The sequence below is a fragment of the Leptonychotes weddellii genome, chromosome 2 (genome assembly GCF_054177405.1).
Source record: "Leptonychotes weddellii isolate Sample4059 chromosome 2, ASM5417740v2, whole genome shotgun sequence".
Lineage (NCBI taxonomy): Eukaryota > Metazoa > Chordata > Mammalia > Carnivora > Phocidae > Leptonychotes > Leptonychotes weddellii.
Window position 1 is genome coordinate 50703171 of NC_138370.1, and position 14534 is coordinate 50717704.

The 14534-nt window shown below is 36.1% G+C and overlaps 2 long non-coding RNA genes across 2 annotated transcripts; both read left to right on the top strand.

The window, feature by feature from the left end:
* The first annotated feature begins 918 nt into the window (after positions 1-918).
* LOC145719593 (uncharacterized) lies at positions 919-5763 on the top strand. Its single transcript, XR_014142489.1, has 2 exons — positions 919-3075; positions 3298-5763. It is a non-coding gene; the product is annotated as an uncharacterized LOC145719593 (long non-coding RNA).
* A 1524-nt stretch (positions 5764-7287) lies between these two features.
* Positions 7288-12072, top strand: LOC145719596 (uncharacterized). The gene is made up of 2 exons (XR_014142492.1): positions 7288-8995; positions 9178-12072. It is a non-coding gene; the product is annotated as an uncharacterized LOC145719596 (long non-coding RNA).
* The last annotated feature ends 2462 nt before the right edge of the window (positions 12073-14534 follow it).

The following is a 14534-nucleotide window of genomic DNA, read 5'->3' on the forward strand; positions in this document are numbered from 1 at the left end:
TTTTTAAGATTTTATTTATATATTTATTAGAGAGCAGGAGAAAGAGAAACAGCATGAGAGGGGTGAGGATCAGAGGGAGAAGCAGACTCCCTGCCTAGCAGGGAGCCCGATGTGGGACTCGATCCCAGGACTCCGGGATCATGACCTGAGCGGAAGGCAGTTGCTTAACCAACTGAGCCACCCAGGCGCCCCTGGAAACATTGTTTAAACATTGACCTAGAAATAGAAGTTGGTAAAACCTAGTGAAATTCAAGATGTACATTCTCTACAAACTGCAGTTTAATGAGAGGAACTCTTGTATATTTGCATAAGGAAAAATTGCTTTAATTATCATTGTAGCATTGTTTGTTGCAGTAAGCTAAATATCCAGCAGTAGGATAATGAGAAGTAAATTTTGGGAAATTAATATAATGCAACACTTCACAATAAAAAGAAATAACTGCACACAAACACACACATATCAACATGCATGAATCTCAAAAGCGTATTATTGTTGTTGTTGTTTTTTAAAGATTTTATTTGACAGAGAGAAAGACAACACAAGCAGGGGGAGTGGGAGAGGGAGAAGCAGGCTTCCCGCAGAGCAGGAAGCCCGATGCGGGTCTCGATCCCAGGACCCTGGGATCATGACCTGAGCCGAAGGCAGACGCCCAACAACTGAGCCACCCAGGCGCCCCTCAAAAGCATATTGTTAATGCAACACAGAAAGTTAGAGAATGATATACCTGTTATGATTTAATTTATGTGCAGTCTGTTTAGCAATGGTATGTAAATATGCCTGGGCATGATGAATACAAGGTAGCACTTACTTTTGGGAGAGAGATGAAGGGTTTCTCAGAGGTAACAAGGAGGTTTAAAATATATCTGCAATGCTTTTTTTTTTTTTAAAACAAATAAGATCTGAAGCCAACCTAGAAAACCATTAACATTTGACTAAGTAAGTGATCATTCCTTTGGTCACCTAGTGTCATGGTTTTAAATACCATTTTTTTTTTTTGCTATAATATCAGCAAATCTTGAATTCATATCTCCAGCATTTTTGCTATAAATTCCCAAAATTGTACCTTGATTCAAGTCTCTAAACTCCTGATTCTAATTGGATGTCTCATAGACATCCCAAACTCTGTGGAAATGCCAACTCCTGATCTCATGGGAACCTGGTCTTCCCTCAGTGTTTTCTATCTCCACCTTCTCTTTTTTTCCAGTTTCTCAGGCTGGAATTCTTGGAATCATCCTTGACTTCTTTTTGTATTTCTCATATCCCATCCAGTCTATCAGTCAACCTCATTTCTCCTCCTTCAAAATCCATGGAGAGTATTTCCTTTTCTTGCTTCTGCCTATCCTGCATATCCTATACAATCTACCATCATCTCCTGATTATTGCAATAGCCCCTTACTGGTCTCTTGCTTCTGCCTTTGCCTCTTTCACTATGCTCTCAACACAGCAGCCAGAGTGATGTTATGGGGGGAAAATCAGATTATTTCTCTCCTTTGCTCAAAGCCTTCCAAGGAGTTTCAACTCACTCAGATTAAAAGGACTATTGGGATCTACTGCTCTCTATCCTCCAAAAACTACTCCCTCACTTCTTTTTTTTTAAAGATTTTACTTATTTGTCAGAGAGAGAGAGCGAGCACAAGCAGGGGGGAGTGGTAGGCAGAGGGAGAAGCAGGTTCCCTGCTGCGCAAGGAGCCTCATGTGGGACTCGATCTCAGGACCCGAGGATCATGACCTGATCCAAAGGTAGACGCTTAACCGACTGAGCCACCCAGGAGTCCCTCTTTCTTATCTCTTTGACCTAATTTCCTACTAATCTCTCCCAAGGTCTCTGGCCCTGTCCATGTTGGCCTCCTTTCTGTTTCTACTCACAACCCCTCCTACTCACCCCATCCCCCCGCCCGGCTTCTTAAGATATAATTGACATATAACATTGTGTAAGTTTTAGGTATAAAGTATGATGTTGTGATACATGTATATATTGCAAAATGGTCACTATAATTAGGTTAGATTAACACATCCATCACCTTACATAATTGCCTTTTGTTGTAAGAACATTTAAGACCTACTCTCTTGGGGTGCCTGGGTGGCTCAGTTGGTTGAGCGGCTGCCTTTGGCTTAGGTCATTATTCTGGGAGTCCCCGGATTAAGTCCCTCATCGGGCTCCCTGCTCAGTGGGGACTCTGCTTCTCCCTCTGACCCTCCCCCCCCATGCTCTCTCTCTCTCTCATTCTCTCTCTCTCAAATAAATAAAATCTTAAAAAAAAAAGACCTACACTTTTAGCAACTTTCAAGTATATAAAACAGTATTGTTAACTGTACTTAGCATGACATATATTAGATCTTCAGGACTTATTCATCTTAAAACTGGAAGTTTGTATCCTTTGACCAACATCTTTCCATTTTCTCCATCCCTTAGCCCCTGGCAACCACCAAACTACTCTGTTTCTATAAGCTTGCTTTTTGTTTAGGTTTTTTTTTTTTTTTCTTGGTCTGGCTCTTTTCACTTAGCATAATACCCTCAAGGTCTAACTATGTTGTCATAAATAGCAGGATTTCCTTCTTTTTTATGACTGAGTAATATTCTGTGTATGTGCACCACATTTTCTTTATTCATTCATCTATTGATGGACATCTAAGTTGTTTCCATGTCTTGGCCACTGTGTTTCTTGAAAGCAACAGTTGCTCTCCCACCTCTCAACCTTCTTGCTGTTCTATTTGGTCAAATTTTTCTGACTCAAACAACCTTTAACCCATTGCTCAAATACCTTCTCAGCAAGGCTTTTCCTGACCATCTTGCTTAGAATCACACCATCTCTGCCTCCCAGAACTCACTATTCTGTCTCCCTGCTTTATTTTTTTCCTTCATGCTTTTTTTAATCATCTGGCATAGTATATATTCTGTCTTTATATTTCTTTATTTTCTGTTGACTTCTGTTAGTATATAAACTCATAGAGATTTTTTTTGACTTTTTAAAGTCTGTGTTATTCACTGATGTAGTCTCAGAATCTGGAAGACTACCTGGCACATAGCAGGCATTCAGCGAATAGTTTGGAAGGAATGAATAATACGTTCACAGGTGTCTTTTTTCTTTTTTTTTTTTTTTTAAAGATTTTATTTATTTATTTGAGACAGAGAGAATGAGAGAGACAGAGAGCACATGAGAGGGGGAGGGTCAGAGGGAGAAGCAGGCTCCCTGCCGAGCGGGGAGCCCGATGCGGGACTCGATCCAGGGACTCCAGGATCATGACCTGAGCCGAAGGCAGTCGCTTAACCAACTGAGCCACCCAGGCGCCCACAGGTGTCTTTTTTCTCTAATCTTTTCTCCATGTTTGAAATATTTTACAAATTCACACATACCCCCACAAATAAACAAGCTAAAATAATCCAGAAGGGTCTTTCCATTTCAGAAATATCATGTTTTATCAGTGAGGCCATATCTCCTTCAACATTATTTGGTACTTAATTCAATCCCACATACAAATAAATTCTTAACATGTTCTTTTTATCACCATAGAGACAATTCTACAGAATTCCTGCCCCCTTCTTAACTATTTCTTCAAGAAATACATTAAGTTTTTTAAAACCTATTTTGCTTATTCATAGTTATAAAATTAAAGATGGAGACCCATTAAATAAGTTCATGGCTAGAACTTTTTAAAGTAGAAAATAAAACAAAATCATGCATATTATACTGTATGCCTTTCATTTTTTTTTTCCCCCAGTGATGATCCAGCTATTTTATCTCTTTTTAAGAGGAGAGAATGTAGGGGCGCCTGGGTGGCTCAGATGGTTAAGCATCTGCCTTCGGCTCAGGTCATGATCCCAGAGTCCTGGGACAGAGCCCCACATCGGGCTCCTGGCTCAGCGAGGAGCCTGCTTCTCCCTCTGCCTCTCTCCCTGCTCATGCTTTCTCTCTCTCTCTCTCTGTATCTCTGTGTCTCAAATGAATAAATAAAAATCTTTAAAAAAGAAACTGCTAAAATGTAAAAAAAAAAAAAAAAAAAGAGAGGAGAATGTGATGAACTCACACACTGGCATTCTTTTAGACCCCTCAGTGATGATTTTGAAAGGACTGGGTGCAACAGTAATGGTAAATATAACTAATATCTAGTAAACATTTTCAACATTCTTATTTATTAAAGAATTATATCATACATATCAGAAAAATAAAAGACTCATCTGAGATGAATGAATTTATACTCCTCTTTACTCTCTCTGCCACCATACAAACTCCCAACCTTTTGCAGCAGAACTGGAAAGAAGCTAGTTTCTATAGTATGAAAAATGATATTTCAATTGATCTATTGGGGTAAAAAGCTGTTTTGTCTAGACAGGATCTTTAGCTTTTTATTTTTCTTAGGTTGCAACAACATATTTACATATTATTATTAAAGTTTCTTTAGTCTTTGTTCCTCTTTGTTAAAAATTCCTGTTGTATTTTTTTTTAAAGATTTTTATTTTATTTTATTTATTTGAGAGAGAGAGAATGAGAGAGAGCACATGAGAGGGGGGAGAGTCAGAGGGAGAAGCAGACTCCCTGCCGAGCAGGGAGCCCGATGCGGGACTCGATCCAGGGACTCCAGGATCATGACCTGAGCCGAAGGCAGTCGCTTAACCAACTGAGCCACCCAGGCGCCCAAAAATTCCTGTTGTATTATCTTGTAAGGCCCAATGCCTTCATTAATCAGGTTATATGGTCATTGTTTCCAAAATTACTAACTACATTAGTTATTTGCTCTAAAATATTGTTTGGTAATTGTATTTATTAAGTGAAATAAGGTTTAAATGTTCAAATAACCTAATAATTATTTGGGCAATAAGATATCACGGGCCAGTATAGTTTTGTAATCTTGTTCTCTTCTTGGATTTCAAATTGGTACAAGAAAATCAGTGTAGGAAAAATTAAAAATCAGTTGCACACAATTAGGATTTCTTATAGCTTGGAAAGTGGCAGCCAGATTGGTACTGCAGATCTCTGACACATTCATTCAACATCTATCCTATGAATTGAGACCTACTATGTGCACAGCTTTGTGTCAGGTTCTGGGAATACAACAGGGAACGTGAAAGATATTTCTGCTCTTGTAATGCTTCACAGTCTAGCAAGGCAGATATTGGACAAACCATTACAGAGATACTTCTTTAAAACTACGAATACTACAACTAGGTAAAGGGTATGAAGAGGGTAGGCTACAAGGATTGGGGAATTTTCAAGCCAAATCTGAAAGATGAAGGTGATTAGCTGGGTGTGTGGTAGTGGGGGCGAGGGAGGATGTAGTCAGTAGAGGGACGCCATGACAGGAAGTGGCTAATGAGCTCGGAGTACAGAGAGTGATGTGAGATGAGTCTGGATCACGCAGACTTCTGTAAGCCTTAATGGAGATATTGAATAATAGAAGAGCCACAGGAAGGCATTGAAATGTTCAAACCACATAAGAGACATGATCAGGTTTACATTTTAGAAGATTTCCTTTGGCTTCAGTATGGAAAAAGGATACACTCCTTTTAGTTGTATGTAGTACTGCTGCAGACTAAGAGTAGTCTGAAAATTGATAATATCTTGTTTTCAAGTCTACTCTGTGATATCACCTGGAATTTGATTAAATGGTTTTAGCCAGTTATTTCTGACTTAATTCTGGGGTAGTTCTCGGAGACTCTGTTTCCAAATCCAATGCTCTTATGGAGTGTTCGCATGCTTTGTTCTTGAGCTTGTGCTATTGGACAATAATGCCAAAGAGCTGGTGTTTTCCCCTGTGGTTTTGATGGCCCAGAAGAAAAGAAGGGCATAAGCTCACCATCAACTTATTCTATGGGATATACCCATAATGCCTAGTACATTGTAATAAAGTGAAAATGCAAATACCAGATGCTGATTTAGATCCCTCCAAGATATTTAAATATGGCTCAAATAATTTGAGTTCCCATATCTCCATCTCTAACATGTTTATCATTAGTTTAATGTGAGTTGTAAGGGTATCTGTCAAAGTCTTTTTCATTAATGAGACTCATAAATAACATTGTCAGCATATTTTAATAATTTATTTCCTACTGCTAAATCCAAACATGCCAAAGAAAGAAGAGAAATACAGAAATTACATAATTTTTATCACATCTTTGGAAACTTTGGTAGGATGTAACAAATCAGTAAGGATTTTAAGAGAAATATCTCTGTCACCTCCAGAAAATTCTTCTGTGCAGAAGGAAAGAAAATACCAAGTACATTCTTGACTAGTAGGACTTTGTCATGTGGGGGTCCTAAGGCTCTACTCTTTCCATGTGAGATCCTCATTAACAATATCCAGCATTGTACAGATTGATAATCTTGTGTTATTAGAGAAGAAAAAACTCATTTTTCTAAAAAAAAGAAATAGCTGCAAATCAAGTATACTCTAAATACTAACCATGAATTACAAAAGATAAAATAATTTATTCTCCTTTTGGAATAATTGTAAAATGAAGAAACATGTAATGAAGAAAATCATCCTAATAAGATCTTCATACAGAGTTAAGTGCTGTTCGCATGTGCATTTCTTTGTAGTCATTTTCCCTTTCATATTTTTAAAAATTTTTTGAAACACAATTTTGTAACTGTATACTTTGTAATATGGCCATGCTATTATTTGCTTATTTCCTTTTGAAATATGGAAAAATAGATAAGAAAAAAAAAGTTATCTCACAGATAACCACTATTATCATTTTGACATATAACCTTTCAGTCATTTTTGTTCATGTAGTGTATTTATTTACAAGAAAAACCCCTTTCTATATTTTTAACATATTTCCCCACCTATCAACATATAATGGACATTTTTCTGTGTTATTAACTATACTTCCATAATAGCACATTGTCTCCCAAATTTTAAATAGCTTTAAAAAAAATGATTATACAGGCCAAACACATCTAGTAAATTTAGGTTATCTGGAAAAGTATCAAAAGAGTGAGAAATCATTAAAATTTTAACCCCCTCAAAGTTACATCTATCAACTCTCGGGTGACTGTCCTTCCAAATATTTCAATCTGTACATATTTATAAATATACACAAAATTTTAAAATGTACATGTGGTTTTATTATTTTCTCCCTTACACAATGTATTTTGGAGAGCCTTCTGTTTCAATGAGCTAGAAATAAAATTTTCCTTTTAGTATTTGCATTATTTTCTATAATGTATTTATTTATATTATTGTTTATTATATTTTCATTACTGTGATAGCCTGTGCTATGAATCTTTCTACCTGTTTCTAATTACTTAAAGAAGTAATTGCTGGATCAAAGACTATGAAAAATTTTAAGATTTCTCATATATACTGATACATTCTTATTTAAAAAACTGTAACAATTTTTATGCTTATTTTAATACTAATACATGTAATAATAATAGTGTTATCAATTTATCAAACTCTTATGTGAAAAACACTGTGCTAAGTTACACAGTGAGTCACTGACCCAGGTTGGACTCGAGAACCTGCCCTTTTGACCATTCAGCTATAATTAGCAACACGAGTATATGAGAGTCCCTGTTTTTTCTTCCTGGAATCTTCTCAGGGATTTTAATCTCAATTCTTTGAACACCAGTGACATGAGTATCTTTTCAAAATTTGGAGTTCTTTTGTGTCTCTTCCTTATTAATTTTTCTTCCATGTCCTTTATCTACTATCGCTATAGTATTTTCTTTTTGCTTATTCATTGCTTGCAGCTACACATATATATTTTTTAAAGATTTTTATTTATTTATTTGACAGAGAGAGACACAGCGAGAGAGGGAACACAAGCAGGGGGAGTGGGAGAGGGAGAAGCAGGCTCCCTGCGGAGCAGGGAGCCCGATGCGGGGCTTGATCCCAGGACCCCGGGATCATGACCTGAGCCGAAGGCAGACGCTTAACGACCGAGCCACCCAGGCACCCTTGCAGCTACACATATTTAAAAAATAATATTCCTTGTCGTATAGGATGAAAATATTTCCTTAGTCTCCATTCTCTTTTGTGCTTAAGGAAGATCATGTTTCTGGGTGCTACCACACTCTCCAAAGATATCCTTTTACCCCTGGTTAGGTATGTGCTCCTCCTCAGGAGCTAACATTACTTCATTGGTACTCAGGAGTCCTTGATCCTATTGTTTCCATATAGAGGAGGTAGAGGGTGAAGGAGATCTGAAGAAGGACATGCCCTGAGTTCTGGAAAGAAAAGTTTGTCACAGATTGTCTATGGCAGCATTCTCTATTGCATATGGTAATCTAGATATTAAGATATTAGACCATACAACTGCTTCTACTGTACCCCATTCAGACTGATTAGATTTCTTCTGGGAATCACTGGGCAAAGGCTTTATTTCTTCTTCTATGAAGTGCAGCATGCAACAGGCCTGGGCAGTTTTTGTGATTATACCACAATTTGTCTAGTCTTATAAATGATATCTATCTCAATTGAATATTAGTTTGAAATAGACTTTTTCTTAAACTCAACCGCACAGACTTGGAATGCCAGAACACTGATTTTCAGCATAAGGGATTAAGGAAATAATAGCTGAAGAGACAGACAAGGGAATGACAGATTATCATACTTGTATAAAGTATAGACATTTGCACTTTATTTAGGAACTTCAAGATCCAATTTGATGTGCTATTTGAATGTCCTAAATGGTAAACTAATGGCCTGAGATTTTCAAGATTTCTTTCAAAAATATCAAATGTATTATCCTAAAAACATTTGTTTTATTGTCAATTTTTGTTCTATTTCTTTGTCTCTTAGAAGGCAAATGCAGAAGGACTTATTGAAGAAAATCAAAGGAGACAGCTAAACTAGAGAAAAGAGAAGAAGAAAGATGGAATAATTTGTCCCTGTGTATTGAAAAGGAAATTAAAGAAAATCATAGTTCTGGAATAAAAAGACTAGAAGATTTTCTCCAAACATGCTTTGTTAAAGCTACAAAATTTACTGCAGAAATAGTAGGATTAGATGCCTGCTTCAAATTATAGATAGAATACTGTTCAAAACCAGGTATATAAGTATGTTAATTTTAGAAATGTTTTTGAAATAAAAGGTCAAAAGAATTGGTACTGGCCACATAATTCTTACTCTTCTGTCCTGTATGACTTTGGGAAACTTTTTGATGTCTAAAGAATAAGATTTTCTCTTGTTTAATCCAGTAATAACATCATGACTATTTGTGTATGTGATAGGTCTTGGTGGATGGATTCAGTTTGAATTTAAATTCAGGAAACAGTTCTTCAAGATCAATCATGAGCTAAGTATCTTGTTAAGTACCCACGGGGCTTCTGAAGAGAATAGCACTTGCTGTGCTCTGAAGGTGGTTAATAATCAGTATCTCAAGGGACTCAGGCACATGCTGAACTAACTGCAACAAAATGCAGTAACCATAACCATATATATATTTATATAATCTTTACACATTTATGGAATCATCATAATAATTTATATGTAAATTATAAAGAGTTTTATTAAATATGATTTATTTTTATAAATTATCATTTATTATAATATAAAATAATATATATTATATTAATATATTATATATGTATAAATTCTTATTTATTTCTCACAATTCTTTGAGGTAGGTTCCAATACCCTGATATTACATGTAAGAAATCAAGTTTCCAGGAAAACAAATTATACCCAAATGTCAGTGGAAGAGCAAGGATTTTAATATAATACTCTTTATCCAAGGAATATGCACAAATTAAATAATCGGCAAATTGGGGCACAACCATGTTGTGAATTAGGGCCAGAAAATGAACATTTTTGATTGGAGGGAAGATGAAAGACATTTATCTCTTAATTATGGTCACGGGGAAGTAAATATTAAAAGAGTAAAACATGGAAAGACCCTCTTCTTAAAAAACATCAGTTCAGCCCATACTCTATATTAATCCTTATAATTAATAATAACTTCTGCCATTATGGTATCATTTTATGTGGATTAATTTGCTTAAATCGTATAATAGCCACATGAGGTGAGACTTAATAGTATCCTCATTATACGTATAAAGAAAATAGGGTTGGAGATGTAACTTTCCAACTTCCTAAATCAAGCACAGGCAAGTTAAATTTGAAGTTCAGATAAACAATTAATTTTTAAAATATAAGTTTGTGTCATGCAATAATATTTATCCCAAACTGGGTCTTCTGTATTTTTATTTGCAAAAGCGGGTATTACTCCTTTAACTTAAGAGCCCACCTTAACTGCTACTGTTCTAAGCATTAAGTGAAATGATGTATGTAAAGCATCTAATATATTGTCTGGATGTAAACAATGATCAATAATTGGTACTGTTCACACTTGATTTTTATTCATTTTATTGCTTAAAACTCTCTAGGTCCAGCAGTTATTAAAAGACAGGATTTGACACTTTTGAGTGGCTCAGTTGGTTAAGTGTCTGCCTTCAGCTCAGGACATGATCTCAGGGTCCTGGGATGGTGCCTGCTCAACTGGGAGCCTACTTCTCCCTCTCCCCCGTCCCTGCTCATGCTCTCTCCCGCTCTTTCTCAAATAAATAAAATATTAAAAAAAAAAAAAAGAGAGAGAGAGCATGGACAAGTTCACGAGAGAGAAGGAGGGAGAGGGAGAGGAAGCTATTCTCAATTGTGCTGTGGTCGGATAAATGCTCCGTGGAATAGCCACTGATGACTGCAGGCTTCTTCCTTCCCCGCAACTGTATAAAGCAGTCAAGAAGCTCTTGGCTAAATCAGAACTTTTCTCTTCACCCAGAAGGGACTCAGGGTGTTCCTTCCTCTCTCTTTCCCTAGCAGAAACCTTAAAGTTGCACTGAGAGAAGAGATTCAGAATGCTTATGTTGCGAAGGATCATCTGTATTGTATGACCCAGTCCTCTCACTTTAGAGATGGGGAAACTGAGGTTTAGTGAAATTAAGTAATGCATCTATCATTGGATAGCTAACTCAATTTTTTAATAAAAAATCGTCTGATTTTACCTGTACAGATGTATATCACATTTATGTGGCATAGACTTGTTTATAGTTTCTAGCTGTCACATCAATAAACATTGTGTGATATATTATACATTAGGAAAAACTTTAAAATGGACCAGCGGGAACCATTTAGATACAAAGTACAGTTGACCCTTGAGCCCAGGGTTGGGGCACTGTCACAGTCAAAAATCTGAATATAAGTTTTGACTCCCCCAAACCTTAACTGCTAATAGCCTACCATTGACCGGAAGCCTTACTGATAACATAAACAATTCATTAACATATTTTGTTTGTTAAATTTACTAAAAAATGTATTCTCATAATAAAGTAAGCTGGAGAAAAAATGTTATTAAGAAAATCATAAGGAAGAGATAATACATTCACAGTATTGTACTGTATTTATTGAAAAAAATCTGCATAGAAGTGAACCTGCACAGTTCAAACCTATGTTGTTCAAAGGTCAACTGTAATTCTTTTATTAAGAAAGAGTTATATAAAATTGGTACTGCACTTTTTTGCACGTAAATTGTTCCAGACATTGGTTTACTTTAAACAATTTTTTGCAGTCTAGTCAATAATTACTGAATAGCAGATTATGTCTTTTATGATTTAAGGTTCTTGTTAGTCAAATGGTAGGAACTCTCTGCAATTTATTTACCAAAGCACTGCCAAAAGGACTAGTGATGTGTAGAGTTTTTACAAGAGATTACTGTCATGACACCTTGAATGATCAGGTACTTCGAAGATATACACATGTAATGGATATTAACACATATTATGGCACTCCATTATGCAGTTGAAGGTTTTAATGTGAGGATAAATTAAATTCACAATTACCTTGACAAATACATTTGAATGGATTATTTATGTGATTTTTCTTATTTAATAGTTTGGTCAATGTTCAAAGAATTATATTTTCTATACAAAGTAGAATGCTTTCCTTATCTGACATTTTAACATGAGTAAGTAGCTTCCTTTAGTGGTGATGGTTTCAAACTGTAATGATTTCATATTCCCAATGTATTATGTGAGAGAATATTTTTTAATGAAATAAGCTTAAGTCCTTTTGAATGCATCAACCACAACATACATCTGTTACACAAATTCATTTCATTTTTCCACAAATGAGATTGTTGTTTTAATGGAAATGTCAATGTGCACACACTGTGCCATCTAAAATATGTTATTAAGGTTTTTTTTCTCTTTTTATTTTTATTTGCATTTATTCTGCAGAATAAATTTTTGTTTTTGTTTTTGTTTCTTCAGTTTCTTCTGGGATATCTTTTTCTTCTGTGCAACCTCTTCTTCTGGTTTAGGAACAATCTGCTCTTTTTCAGTAAGGATCATCTCAATGTGGCACGGAGAGCTCATGTATTGGTTAATCCGACCATGAGCCCTGTACGTTCTATGCCACATCTTGGGGGCTTTGCTCACCTGGATGTGCTAATGTTTAAAAGTTAAAGCTTGAACTTTTTTTAAGCATCAAGTCAATGTTTCTCTATTTTTTAAATTTAATTAAAAAAATTTCTTCAAATTTTTATTTAAATTCTAGTTAGTTAAAATGCAGTGCAATATTGGTTTCAGGAGGAGAATCCAGTGATTCATCACTTATAACACCCAGTGCTCATCACAAGTGCCCTTCTTAACACCCATCAACCATCTAGCCCATTCCCTACCCACCTCCCTTCATTAAGCCTCAGTTTTTTTCTCTATCTTTAAGAGTCTCTTATGGTTTGTTTCCCTCTCTCTCGTTTTTTTTTTGTCCTCCTCCCATATGTTCATCTGTATTGTTTCTTCAATTCCACATATGAGTGAAATCGTATGGTATTTGTCTTTCTCTGACTGACTTATTTTGCTTAGCATAATACACTCTAGTTCTACCCATGTAGTTGTGAATGGCAAGATTCCATTCTTTTTGATGACTAATATTCCATTGGATATATATACCACATCTTTTTTATCTGTTCTTCAGTTGATGGACGTTTGGTCTGTTTCCGTAGTTTGGCTATTGTTGATAATGCTGCTACGAACATCAGGATGCACATACTCTTTTGAATCTATTTTTGTATCCTTTGGGTAAATACCTAGTAGTGCAATTGCTAGGCTGTAGGGTAGCTCTATTTTTTAACTTTTTGAGGAACCTCCACACTGTTTTCCAGAGTGGCTGCACCAGTTTGCATTCCCACCAACAGTGAAAGAGGTTTCCCCTTTTTCTGCATCCTTGCCAATATATGTTGTTTCCTGTGTTGTTAATTTTAGCCATTCTGACAGGTGTGAGCTAGTATCTCATTGTGGTTTTCATTTATATTTCCCTGAAGCTGAGTGATGTTGAGCATTTTTTCATGTGTCTGTTAACCATTTGTATGGATTCTTTGCAGAAATGTCTGTTCATGTCTTCTGCCCATTTCTTGACTTGATTATTTGTTTTTTGGGTGTTGAGTTTGACAAGTTCTTTATAGATTTTGGATACTAACCCTTTATCAGTTATGTCATTTGCAAATATCTTCTCCCAGTCCATGGGGAGTTGTTTTGATTATTTCCTTTGCTGTGCAGAAGTTTTATCTTGATGAAATCCCAATAGTTCATTTTGCTTTTGTTTCCCTTGCCTCTGGCAATGTGTTTAGTAAGAAGCTACTATGGCCGAGGTCAGAGAGGTTGCTGCCTGTGTTCTCCTCTAGGATTTTGATGGATTCCTGTCTCCCATTTAGGTCTTTCATCCATTTTGAATTTACTTTTGTGTATGGTGTAAGAAAGTGTCCCAGTTTCATTCTTCTGCATGTTGTTCAGTTTTCCCAACGCCATTTGTTGAAGAGACTGTCTTGTTTCCACTGGACATTCTTTCCTGCTTTGTCCAAGACTAGTTGACCATAGAGTTGAGGGTCCATTTCTGGGTTCTCTATTCTGTTCCATTGATCTATGTGTCTGTTTTTGTGCCAGTACCATACTGTCTTGATGATTACAACTTTGTAATACAGCTTGAAGTCCGGAATTGTGATGCCACCAGCTTTGCTTTTCTTTTTCAATATTTCTCTAGCTATTTGGGGTCTTTTTTGGTTCCATACAAATTTTAGGATTATTTGTTCCATTTCTTTGAAAAAAAGTTGATGGCATTTTGATAGGGCTTGCTATGAATGTGTAGATTGCTCTAGGTAACGTAGACATTTTCACAGTATTTTTTCTTCCAATCCATGAGCAGGGGATGTTTTTCCATTTCTTTGTGTCTTCCTCAATTTTTTTCATAAGTATTCTATAGTTTCCTGAGTACAGATCCTTTGCCTCTTTGCTTAGATTTATTCCTAGGTATCCTGTTGTTTGTGGTGCAATTGTAAATGGGATTGACTCCTTAATTTGTCTTTCTTCTGTCTCATTATTGGTGTATAGAAATGCAACTGATCTATGTGTATTGGTTTTCTTTCTTTCTTTTTTTTTTTTTTAAAGATTTTATTTATTTATTTGACAGAGAGACAGCGAGAGCAGGAACACAAGCAGGGGGAGTGGGAGAGGGAGAAGCAAGCTTCCCACTGAGCAGGAAGCCCGATGTGGGACTCGATCCCAGGACCCTGGGATCATGACCTGAGCCGAAGGCAGAC